Source organism: Macaca fascicularis, chromosome 11 (assembly GCF_037993035.2).
Source record: "Macaca fascicularis isolate 582-1 chromosome 11, T2T-MFA8v1.1".
NCBI classification, from domain to species: Eukaryota; Metazoa; Chordata; class Mammalia; order Primates; family Cercopithecidae; genus Macaca; species Macaca fascicularis.
The window spans coordinates 76,243,805-76,257,207 of record NC_088385.1 but is presented as its reverse complement, the minus strand read 5'-3'; the positions used below and the strand labels follow the sequence as shown (position 1 = coordinate 76,257,207).

The 13,403-nt window shown below is 39.1% G+C and overlaps 1 protein-coding gene across 9 annotated transcripts in view; it reads right to left on the bottom strand.

Annotated features, from left to right (window-relative positions):
• The window catches only part of FRS2 (fibroblast growth factor receptor substrate 2), a 109,229-nt gene extending 98,299 nt beyond the window's left edge, over positions 1 to 10,930 (bottom strand). For all 9 annotated transcript variants that reach the window (XM_015431186.4, XM_074007390.1, XM_065524556.2 and 6 more), the window contains exon 1: positions 10,790 to 10,930. The gene's annotated coding sequence lies outside the window, so the exon portion shown is untranslated. The remainder of the gene's footprint in view (positions 1 to 10,789) is intronic.
• Between the last annotated feature and the right edge of the window lie 2,473 nt (positions 10,931 to 13,403).

The following is a 13,403-nucleotide window of genomic DNA, read 5'->3' as shown; positions in this document are numbered from 1 at the left end:
TATAGACAGCACTACACAAATATAAGGTATGTTATTACTAAGTTTTCATTAAGGGAAAAAAAACCATAAAACACTAAGATACCTCTAGGCAGACTGCTTATTAGTTACAAGGGGAAAATAGTAACTATAGAATAGATAGATGAACCAGACAACATCTTGACCAAAATTAAAATCACTAATGAGGGGCAGGGCAAGTGGGCATTATGTATCTCCAAATGTGATAATCTGAGAGGAAAACATCACTTTTGTAACATTCTGACTAAAGATAACCTGACTACAATCAAAAAGCTAATCAGATCAAATCAGACAAGCCCAAGTTGAAAAATCTTCCATAAAATAAATGACCTATACTCTTCAATTGCATGAAAGACAAAGAACTGCTAAGGAACTCTTCCCAAATTAAAGGAGACTAAAATACAATACGTGATCAAATTACCAAAATGGGAATGTAAAGTGTAAAGTACTGTATCAATGTTAAAATTCTTGGGCCAGGTTTGGTGGCTTATGCCTGTAATTCCAGCACTTTGGGAGGCCGAGACAGGATAGCTTGAGCCCAAGAGTTTGAGACCAGCCTGGTCAACATAGTGAGACACCATCTCTACAAAATCTTTAAAAAACTTAGCTGGGCATGGTTGAGCGTGCCTGTAGTTCCAGCTACTCAGGAGGCTGAGGCATGAGTATCTCTTGAGCCTAGGAGTTCGAGGTTGCAGTGAGTTGTTACTATGCCACTGCACTCCAGCCTGGACAACAGGAAGAGACCTTATCTCAAAAAAAAAAAAAAAATTCTGGAATTTGGACTTTCATGATGGTACTGTGATTATCTTAAGAGAATACCCTTATTCTTAGGAAATACATCCTGAGGTAAAAGGCATACAACCTACTCTTCAACGGTTCACAAAAAAATAAATGTGTGTATGCAAAAAGAAAAATATGGCAAAATGTTAAAAATTAGTGAATATGGATAAAGCGTATAACAGAGGTCTATTGTACTATTCTTGCAACTTTCCTGTAAGTTTGAAATCATTTCAAAATAAAAAGTTTAAGAAAATAGCACACTATTCTCCAGGCATTTACTTATAAGCTCTAAACAACAAAATTTTTAAGCACTACTAAAAATCACTCTGCAAAACTAATATAAAATTTTAAGAACTTCACAGTCAAAAATTACAAGACAAGAAGGCACGGCACCATAAGCAACAGCCGGCAGAAACAAACAGCAGAATCACGTCTGCAAAGACTTCAGATACTGGATTATCAGGCACAAAATGTAAAGTAAGTATATTTAATAGATTTTTAGGAAATAAAAGAAACTGAGAATATAACCAAGAAAAGGAAAAAGAATACCCAAAAAAATGATTAGATAGTCTTAAGGAACTGAATAAAATATCCAGAAACAAAAATATATAATAAATGAAATTTTAAGAAACTCAACAGCCAGGTGCAGTGGCACGTGCCTGTGCTCCCAGATACTGGGGAAGCTGAGACAGGAAGATGACTTGAGTTCAGAAATTTGAGGTTGTAGTGTGCTATGATCGCCCCTATGAAGAGTCACTGCACTCCAGCCTGGGAAATATAGCAAGCCCCCATCTCTAACATAAATAAATTTATAAAACTCAATGAACATGCTATAACATAGACTAACCTAGAAAACATGCTAAGTAAAATAAAGCAGACACAAAAAGACAAATATTTTATGATTCCACTTATATGAAGTACTTAGAATAGTCACATCTGTAGAGGCAGAAACTCAAATAGTGGTTGCCAGGAGCTAGAGAAAAGAGGAAATAAGGAATTACTGTCTAATGGGTACAAATTTTGGTTCATGATGACGAAAAAGTTCTGGAGATCAGTAGTGGTGACAGATGCACAATGATGTGAATGTACTTAATGCCACCGAACTGTACACTTAAAAATGGTTAAATGGTAAATTCTATGTTATGTGTATTTTACTCTAATGAAAAAAATGGGTATAATAGTTAAAACAAAAAATTTTTAAATTCAATAAACTGGTTGAACACAGTTGAAGAGAGAAGTAGCTAACTTCAAGGAAAGTATCCAGAACACAATACAATACACAAAGATAAAGAAATGGACAATATAAAGACATGTTAAGAGACACAGAAGTAGAGTAAGAAGATCTAACATACTTCAAATACAAGTTCCAGACAGAAAATGTGGAAGACAAAATTTGAGAAAAAGGCCAAAATTTCTCCAAAATTGTTGAAAGACATTAATCTTCAGATTCCAAAACCTAGTTAATACCAAGCATGACAAATACAAAGAAATCAACTTCCAAACATAAAAATGAAAATGCAGATCACCAAGGACAAAGAAGTGGTTCTAAAACTAGCTATAAAGAAACAACAGATTAGGCTGGGCACGGTGGCTCACACCTGTAATCCCAGCACTCTGGGAGGCTGAGGCAGGAGGAGGATGAGGTCAGGAGATGGAAACCACCTGGCCAACATGGTGAAACCCCGTCTCTACTAAAAATACAAAAATTAGCTGGGCATGATGGCACATGCCCGTCATCCCAGCTACTCAGGAGGCCTTGAGACAGGAGAATCGCTTGAACCCAGAAGGCAGAGGCTGCAGGGAGCTGAGATCGTGCCACTGCACTCCAGCCTGGCAACAGAGCAAGACTCAGTCTCAAAACAAAGAAAAAAAGAAACAACAGATTAACTATAAAGGACTGTCAATTACACTGCATATTTTTCAACAGCAATAAAAGCCAGAAGAGAATGAAATAAAATCTATAATGAGCAAAGAAAAAAACAACTGCTAATCTAGAATCTATATCCAGGAAAACCAGTTTCAGGAATGAGACTAAGAAAAAGCCATTTTCCAACAAATAAAAAGTTTTCCAACACACCGTCCCTAGGGAAAATTCTAAAAGATGTACTTCACACAAAGAAAAATGGTCCTAGATCAGAGGTCTCAGATGCAAATGAGAATAAGCAGACATCTGTAAATACAGTGTATAGGCAAATCAAAGTTAACAGTGTTTAAAACAAAAATATCTCATTTGTTGAAGGTCAGGGAGAACTAAAATAAAGCTACATAGAGTTTAACTTCTAAACTTCAACACAGGGACATGTTAAAAAAAAAAGACATTCATATAAAATTAAAAAGAAAAACAAGGTAACGATTAATATAAAATTCAGATGGTGGTTACTTAAAGAGTATGTCAGAGATCACAAGTAGTGAGAAACATGAAGGGCCATCAAAGGTGCTGGCAGTGTTCTGTTTTTTAAAGTGGTTGGTCATACATGGTAGTTCATTATATAATTCTTTACATACACACACACACACACACAATGATGTATGTCTTTGTAAGAATAAAAGTAAATTCTGAAAATCAATACAGAAGAAAAAAATTCAAAAATCTATTGCTCCTCCCCAAAAATCTAGAATACTTCACAAACACTGGTCTTCAAAATTCAAACAATAAAAAGATGAATTATTTCATTCAACAAATACTTACTGAGTGCCTAATCTGCCTACATGTGAGGTGAGAGGTGGCATGAAGATGTCTGATCTCTCTTCTCTCTTGTCTTCCTAACCTTACAGAGCTGCACTAATACAGTAGTCACTAGCCACATGTGGCTATTCACATTTAAATTAATTAAAATTAAATTCAATTAAAAATTCAGTTCTCCTGTAACACTAGATATATTTTAAGTGCTCAGAAGCTATATATGGGCCACCATATTGAACAGCATAGACATAGAACATTTCCATCATTTCAGAAAGCTCTATTAGACAGTACTACCATATTTTATTATGACAGAAATACATTGATAATTTTAAAATCTTACACAGAAAAAAAAATTTTAATGGATTAAATCCCCCTTAAAAGTCATTTTATTTCTATGAAACTACAGCTGCTTAGTAGTATTTAAAACAGCTTGCTATTTGTAAAAAATACATAGAAAGTATCAGAAATTGCTTACCATCTCCTATGTTCCAACAAAAACCATCAGACACAGGGTTTAAAAATAAATGAATAAATGGCTACTATTAAATAGTTAATCACAGTACTACTAACCAGTGATACAAGCCATGTCATAGGGATATAAAAAGCCACAGGATGAACACTGCACTCTCTCTTAGAAGCATCAATTTTAGTTGAGAGTATTTTAAAATACTGTCTACACACATGTAAGATAGCAAAATGCAACATTTATATAAATTTTAAAATATAAAACCCTACAGGCCTCAAAAACTTCGATTTACAGCAGGCACACTTTGGGCTGCATTCCTAGACTTCTGAGGGTACTATTCATCCACATTTCTGCCATTGGAAGTACTTTAAGAGAAAAATTTAAACACTGTTAAAATAAATGAATTAAACATTTTTTATTTACCAGAAACAATGATACACAACATAACTCTATAAACCCATATCATTTTAATATCTAAAGCAGCAAACTCAGTTTTCTTTAAAATTAACAGAGGGTCCAAGCTATTTCAACTTAATCCGAACATTTTGCTTTAGGCATTCTAATAGAATTTAAATATTTCTATAGCATTCCCAACTTTTAAAATTACCCAACCAAAAACACTCAAAAGAAACAAATGTTAAGCCTTAATTTAACAGTCGCCTAGGCTAGGTTTGCATCTTAAGTTCCCCACCCCCATGCCCCACCCACCTGCCCACCCAAGTGAACCAGGGAGTCAATAAGCTTCTCATCTAGAAAACTGATGCAATTTCAATAAGCACTTATGTTAATAATTGGTTTGTGTCCCCAGGAAGACTTCTGTGGCTCCACTTACATAACCCATTATGCACAGTGCTGCACTATTCTTTCTCTAGAAAGCATTCTGAATACTGATATTTGTACAAGGTTTACTTGCTATATTAATAAAAAGGCTTTTCTTGCTCTATCTTTCCTGCAGAAGAAGTGAAATGGAAAGCCAATTTCTGCAGCTTCACTATGTCAAAGGCGAGTTATTTATCTTGTTGGCTAATCAACAGAGTAATAACTTAAAGCAGCACCCCCAGGCAGCGCCCACAGTTCATCAGTTTTCTCCTGAGGCTCTGGTTGAGAAACACAGTCTCAAACAAGTAATTTGGAGCCACTTGTGTGAACTCAACTGAAAACAGTCTGAACTGCTCCTTGAAATGTGTTGTAAGTATTGACTGTGAATCTTGACAAAATTAAATTCAATGGTGGCGAGAATCACAATACAGCCTCTGTAGGCTAACACAAGGGCAGAATGTACCCCAAACCTTCTTTAATATGCATAAATATGTGGATGAAAAGTCTCCTCCAATCCCTCAGATTCTGTTTAAGCCAAGATTTTAGGATTTCACAGAACCATAATCTTTAAAAAGGGGCACAAGGAAGGAGAGGGTGACCAGCATAGGATTGCCAACTTTTATTCTGCCAACGACATTTAAAAAACCAATTACCAATCACCACTACTTCATAAAAGAACTAAGTGTCCATCAAAAATGGTAAAAGACAATTTTAGAAAAAAAAAATATCAATAGATTTAGCTTTAAAGAAAGCTAACTACATTCTCCTTTCACTCAAAGGAAAACTCCGTCATGAACTGACACTACTTCACAGTCCAGCATTTTGGGAGCCACAAGCTTAAGTGGCTAGCTCCCACTTAGAAAAGGAAAGTGATGATACGTAATGCCCAAACCAAATATTAACCTATTCAATAATGAGGAAATGTAAGCTTGGAGAAGTTTAGGGACTCTCCCAAGGTCGAACACCAAGGATTTTGACACGGGTCTATCTAATTCTAGAGTCAGAGGTCCCCGCCATTATTCTAAGTTTCCTCTAATATTCCTCCAATGATACCAATGGTATAATGATCCACCCTCATCTAGTCACCTTTGTGACCAATGACAACCAAGGAATTTCCAAGACAGCTGGAGGGAGTGAGGGGTGTACTCCCTGGCCATCATTTAGGCCGAAGCTAAATGGAACTCCTGACCTTTGCCTCATTAATACCAGGCTTACTGAAACTAAGCCAAACAGCCCAGACAAAGCACACACAAAACCCCCTGCCTCCAACAACACTGAGACAGGACTCTTTCGACATTCCCAAGTGCCTGTGATACAGTGGAAAACATATTCCTGAAAAACAAAAGGAATGTATTAATTCTCAAGAAGGAAATAAACACTTCCATGGTAACTCAGTCTAAAAATAATAAACTTGCCCTCAAAAAGTTACAACTCTAAGCCTCATTCCGCAAACTATTACAATCTTTCACACATTAATACTCAAGTTCCCCCTGTTTAAATACCTAAACAGAAAACCACATGAAATTCTATAAATTTACACTTCTTAAACAGTTTCCAAAATAAAATATGTAACTTTCATATGTGTTATTATATAATGGATAAAAGTATCTTATTCTATCCCTCCAATATAATCCAAACATTATAATCCAAAACTACTCAACTAAAATAGAGTTCGAAGAAAAATATGTAATTAAATGCCATTTTCTATAAAAAACAATATTAACAACCTTAATGAGATATAAATATTATCTTTGAATATTCAGAGGTTCTTGATATTGAAACTAAAATCAATGGCATACACATAAATAAGTGAAATACTGTATCAGAGATTTGCTTCCAACTCCTCACATACCACTTGCCAAACAAATGTCCAAAAGATACAACCTAATATAGCTTTTAAGTAACCAAATCTGACACTCTGGATGAAATGAGTCTGAAGTAGTTTGTCTTCCCTGAAATAGGGTAATGATAGCATAGTATTCTTGCTACCAAGGGCAAGAAAACTGTATTTCTCAATTGGACTTTTAATGATCAGATTCTTTCTACTCCACATGAACCTAAAGTGTGAAGAAGCAGTACACAGACTACCAAATTCTTTACCCACTGCATAAAATAAATCATTTAGCGTATTTCCTTCTGTTTAAAACACATGCCATTTAAAACAGAAGTGGTTTTTTTTTCTGTCCACTCTACATTCTCCCTTGGCACTTCCATCTTCTTACACAGATTCAACTAATACACCTATTAGTATTATTCACTAAACCCATGTTTAATATATGCCTTAGTGCTGACCTCTCTCCTGAACCACAAATCCACATTTCTAAAAGCCTCTGGACATTTCCAGCATTTGGCAAGTATATAAAAAGTCAACAAATCCAAAACTGATCTCATTATGTACCTCCTTGCCCATATTTCTAGTAAGAGTACCACCATCAACATTGCTGACACTTAAAAAGTGCAATCTTCGGCCACGCACAGTGGCTCACACCTGTAATCCCAGCACTTTGGGAGGCTGAGGTGGGCGGATCACAAGGTCAAGAGATCGAGACCATCCTGGCCAACATGGTGAAACCCCATCTCTACTAAAAATACAAAAAATTAGCTGGGCGTGGTAGCAAGCACCTGTAGTCCTAGCTATTCGGGAAGCTGAGGCAGGAGAATCACTTGAACCCAGGAGGCGGAGGTTGCAGTGAGCCGAGATCACACCACTGCACTCCAGCCTGGCAATAGAGCGAGACTCTGTCTCAAAAACGAAAGTGTAATCTTCACCTTCCATCTCCTCCAAACCTGCTCCCAAAATCCCCTCCTCCCCGCCACCCACCTACTACATTGAAGTCCGGCAGAGCCTGTGCTCTAATTCTGTTACCACTGCCCTTGCCCAGTATTAATACTATATTGAGAGTCAGTTTTCCACATCAAATCATTCTGCACACTACTCTATTAGACCTTAGTAACTCCTCATTACCTCCCAAATGTCCAACTTTTTTCCCCAAATGTCAAACTTCTAAAAGCAGCACTTAAACATGTTCCACAATCCCACCCCAACTTAAAATTCAAACCTCATCTCTAATTCCCCAAATGAACAGTATATTCCAGGTAATCTGGTCCACTAACTTTTCTCCAAGTACACAACGAACTTTCCCACCTCCACACTTCTGCTCACATCATTCTCTTTATTTGAAAGGCCTTCTTCACCCACCTACTCCCAATCCATAAATCTTTGTCTTAGAAAAATCTTATTCTCTGTAACATTAAACTCAGGTTACCAGTTTATTGGGAAGCAACATGATGCAGGAGAAACACACAGGTTTTGGCACCAGACAGATTTGGATTCAAATTGGGGCTGTTACTGCTAGCCACATAGCCCAGGCAAGTAACTTAACATATTTCAGCCTCACTGTCCTCATCATTAAGCTACTTACATATTGCTGTGAAGCTAAGAAAATGTTGTAAACAGCAACTAGCATTGAGTCTGTTCAGTAAATGCTGAATAAATAGTAGCTTCTGAGCTATCTCCACAAATTTCCATTACTCAAGCTAAAAATGAACCCTTTCTTCTTTTGTGTAATTTACTCCAAACTTTACCTTAAACCACCCACGTAAGTATTTACAAATGTTTACGTTGTAAATGTTTACACAAATCTCATATCTCCTTCTAGATTTCAAATTTCTAAAAACCAAAAATTTAATCTTTATATCCTAAAATGCCTAGTATAGCACTTTTCATTAAGCACTCAACACCCATCGCCAAAGTTAAGTCCCAATTTAAAAAAAATTTTTAGTATGCCTAAAGAATACAACTCAACTCTTCATGATTTCAGAAATTATTACCAAAACATGAAGCTCACCTGTTATGCCTGTACCTTTATTTGCTCCTTTATTGCCTAACTAGCTTGATGCACAGCAAATGCTCAGTATCTGTTGAATTGACTTGTATAATATAAAAATACAATCAGTATCTGATTTTCCCCACCTTTCTCTGCTCTTAAATCTCTTGAAATATTTCCCTTCAAAACACACTGTCGTACCTGCAAATCTGTAACTACACCTAACTTAACTATTTTTCCAGATTCTCTCAATTCCAATATTATGCTCTAAATAATTAAGTACTTCACATGTTGAATCTACAGTTTCTATCTAAATTTAAAAGTTGTGCAAATAGGCTGGGCATGGTGGCTCACAATAGTAACCCCAGCACTTTGGAAGGCCGAGATGGGAGGGTCACTTGAGCCCAGGAGTTCAAGACCAGCCTGGCAACATAGTGAAACCTCGGCTCTACTGAAAAAAAAAAAATTAGCCAGGTGTGGTGGTTGGTGCCCCTAGCCACTCAGGAGTCTGAGACAGAAGGATTGCTTGAGTCCAGGAGTTGGAGGCTGCAGTGAGCTATGATGGTGCCATTGCGCTGCAGCCTGGGCAGCAGAATGAGGCTGTCTCGAAAAAGAAAAAAGAAAAGGAAGGTAAAGAAAAGAAAAGGAAAAAGAAAAGTTGTGCAGCTAATCTCTCCACAATTTTTTCCAAGGACTTTAAAAATCATCTACCCTTTGCCTCTTCAAAATCAACAACCTTGAAATAAATTTTCCTTTGCATAGGAAAGCTCACTGAACTTGTCACTTCAGTCTATTTTTCCTGATTCATGACACCACCTCCCCTTTCAGGGGTGGGAGGAAAGAGAATGACATAAGTACCCAAAAAATTACAGTATAAATCCTAATCTACACACAAGATAAGAGGTGCAGATAGTGTCACTGGTTTCAAGAAGGTGATTTGTGTATACTTTACGCTGCAAAAACAGTGGCCATCTGCTAATAGCAATAATCTGCAGTAACTGCATTCCCTTATAAAAAGTTCTTAAATCACCATTTATTGTGGAAAACCCGTTATTTCCTACAAACCTTTCAGCAGTAAAGTTTATTACCTAAATTCTGTTCACTAAACGTACCTACATCACTTTCTCCCCTAGGAAATCCTCAGTTTATCCGAAGTAAACACTTCACGGAATAAGTTTAAACAAACAAAACATCTCTGCCCACCTGTGTGAAATTCTGCATTGCAGCAACAATTTTAACAGTGTAAGGAATCTCTCAAGAAAATCCAAGAACAATTTTTCTTTAAGAAATATGACAGTTCCAAATATGAAGGTAAACAAACTTTGGGAGAAAGGATATAATAATTGTCCAACTCTTTGCAATCAATTCGTATAGCCTCTGAATGAACTCATCATACAACTGTGACATCAGATAGCCAAAAGAATTAACAGTGCAGAGAAGAGAACAGCATCTTTATTTTTTTTAATATGTCTGCAAAAAAAGGCGGGGGGGGGGGTGTCTAAACTACGGATTTTCCTTAAGCAAGTTTTTTTTTTTTTTTAAAGTTTACTTCAATAACAGCTTCAGTGAGCTTTCAAGTGAGTAAAGATGATACAGAGCATGCTGGTGCCACAGCGACCTACGTATCCAGAACCGCTTCCAAGCCCAGTCCAAATCGATCCCGGACAACCCAGAAGCAAATCTGTACGAAAAGCCCTGCAAAAGATCCCTGGCATTTAGAGGCAGCGCCCCACCCTGGAGTGAAAAGACGACACCCCGGGGACCCGGGTTAATTACTGAGCCCGGGACAGACCCAGAGGAGACGAAACGTCGGGAACTTGAGCCCAAGATTGAGCCTCAGGTCCAGCTACTACCCCAGGCCAGACACAGAATACCAAACTGGGGAGCGGCGAGGTTTGGGGGAGCACACATGAGGGGGTCGGACGGACGGAGGCCCAGCCCATCCCCACTCCCGAGTCCCAACAGCAACAACAGCTCTGGGAACCCCCTTACTGGCTCCGCCCCGCCCACCCCATGGACCCACAGCCCTCTTCTTCCCGTCCCGCTGGCTCGGAGAACTCCGCGGCGGTCGACAATCCCCTTCCCCGGACGCCGGCAGCCGAGCCCTCAGCCCGGATCCCGAAGCGGGCAGCAGGGGCACGAAAACGCCAGCCTGACGCGGGCCCGCGGCCGTCCCAGTCCGTTTCCCTAGCCACTCACCGTCGGCCCAGGTGCTGAGAGGGAGCAGAGCGCGGGTCGGCGGGCGCGAACCCCCAGACTCCGACCGGGCTGGAGCCCCTACTTGGAGCAGATCGAGTCTCAGCCGCTGTGCCTACAAGGCCTCTCTCCGGCCTGAATCCTGGAAAAGCACTTCCGGGGGAGCGGGGGAGGGAAGGGTTTTGGCACCGGAACTGCTCTCAGCCCGGAGCTGCCAGGGCCTCCAGGCGGGGCGGGGACTCTCTCGCCCGGCGCCCAGAAATCAGCCTTTGGGCTCTAGCTAACCCTTTCCGCCCCGTGCCTCCTCGGTTCCCCGGCTGCTGCTGCACCCTTTGCTTTAACTGCTGTTCGAGTTGTTTTACTCCGGCCACCTAATTTTACAAATAAGGAAACCGAGGCTCTGAGAATTTACGTGCAAGAATCCAGCGCATACACCCGGCCTCCCGACTCCCTTCAGTGTATTCTACGCTCCAATCTGCCTCCTTTAAAAAATAATGATAATAGTTAACACTTATTGAACGCTTACTACGTGGTAGGCACTATTAAGTCCCTTCAGGTGCATTAACTTATTTAATCATCCCCAAACTCCTTGGGGTTGGTGCTGTTATCTACATCTTGCAGGGGAGAAAAACGGTCAAAGATACCAAACCCAACATCACAAACGTTGGCTGCTTGATTTTAATTCATGTGTGTATAAATCTCACCTACCTATAACAAGATTTTTAAATTATTTAAGACAGGACTCAAACTATATTCCTATATTCTGTCATCACTGGCGAGTTCAACAGAGGCTAGAGCTAGGGTGGAGGGGTTGGGGTGGGGACCTGGAGTCTTTTCGCTTGTCTCCTTTTATTTGCTTTTATTTTTTCACCCTGGCAAGTTACAAAATCATCTCTGTATTGTAGGAATCCAAAATGATAATGCATGATAAACATTTCAGTGTCTGGCACTGGATAAAAGTCAACGATTCTTATACCTCATTAGCAATAGGCAATAGAAAAGATTAGTTAAGGAAATAAGAAAGAGTAGAGGTTTTTACAACGGGAAAAATGCAGGTGCTTGGGAAACGCCGTGCAGAGATAGCATGAGGTCCCACAGAGTTACATATCAGACAGGGAAAGGGGACGGAAAGGAGGAGGGGAGGATTCCTCAGCCACAAAATGAGAAAGGCACCAGATAACTGAGGCAGATTCTGTATCTGGGATGCAGGGAAAGAAAAAAAAAAAAGCCTCTTAACATGCATACTATCTGCAAAACAAATGTACTAACATCTCTTGATACGGCGGGGGGGACGAGATTTTTAAATTTTTCTACTATGAAAGGCAGGGGAAATGAAAAAATGTGAAAACCCATTACTACAAATTTAAGATGCAAACAATGCCATTGCTCTTGGCTTTATTTACAGGGCTGTCTTATTTATTTTATTTTAGTGATCGCAGAAGTGTTTGCAAATATTTCTGTAACACTCAAATTCAAGCAACCTTTTGTGCCTCAGGGTGTGAAGAAGTAAAAAACAGCGTAGGTTGGCAGGACTCACCGACATCTCTTTTTACTCAAGGCCTAAAGGGATAGTGAGAGGAATCCTGAATCACAGACATTACCAGGCTCTGTGTGGCATGCAGAGGTGCTAGAGGTTAGTCATTTAATCTGGTCATCTAACTGGTAAATGGAGCTGCCTGGATTTGAATTTGCAGACCATATTCTCAGATGCCTTTCACCATTATCCCAGTGGTTCTCAAATTTGAGAGTGCATCGGAACCACCTGAAGGGCTTGTTAAAACAGATTGCTGGGCCCCACCCCTAGAAGTCCCTGGACTAAGCCTCTCAACATCATCTGTGAACTTGTTACAGATGCACATTACTGGGCCTGCCCCAGATCTTATGAATCAGAAGCTCTGGGGTGGGACCCAGCAATCTGTGTTTTAACAGGCCTTCCAGGGGATTCTGGTATACTGACAAGTTTAAGAACCACTGCATAAGATATTAAGAACTAATATCTTGTCTTCCACATATTCCTCTTTTTTTCTAATTTTTTCCAACAGGGATAACTCTTACTGGAGCAAAATTTCTTCCCGTTGAATTAAATGACCTACTGAAGCATTTTTATTCATGTTTTGCTCTCAGTGAAAGATGAGGCTAGAAAAAAAATTACTATAATGGAGGATTCATTTTGATTACTTTAAATTTGTGCTGAAATTTAACCAGATAATACTGGTTTGGGGGTAGAACTAATCTTATTTGAGAATTACTCTATGCCAAGGCTTTACACGCGTTTTCTAAATTAATCTTCACTACATTGCTATGAGGTTTTATGGTCTTAATTTTAGAGATGAGGATAACTGAGACTTAAGTGAAGTAATTGACTTAAGGCCACATTCTTGTTAAGGGGCAGAATCAGGATTGTGCAAAGATCCCTCTAATTCCAAAACTCATGTTCTTTCCACTTCATGGCTGGAGCCTGGAGAACCAAATTCCAGTGTGGGCTCCACTGCCCTAGCTATGCAACACTGAGTAAGAGATTTAATCTCTATTTCGATTTCTTCATCTATAAATAATGTTATCATAAATCTGCCCCACCCACACTGGAATGTCAGAACAAATGAGGAAATGAAAGTGT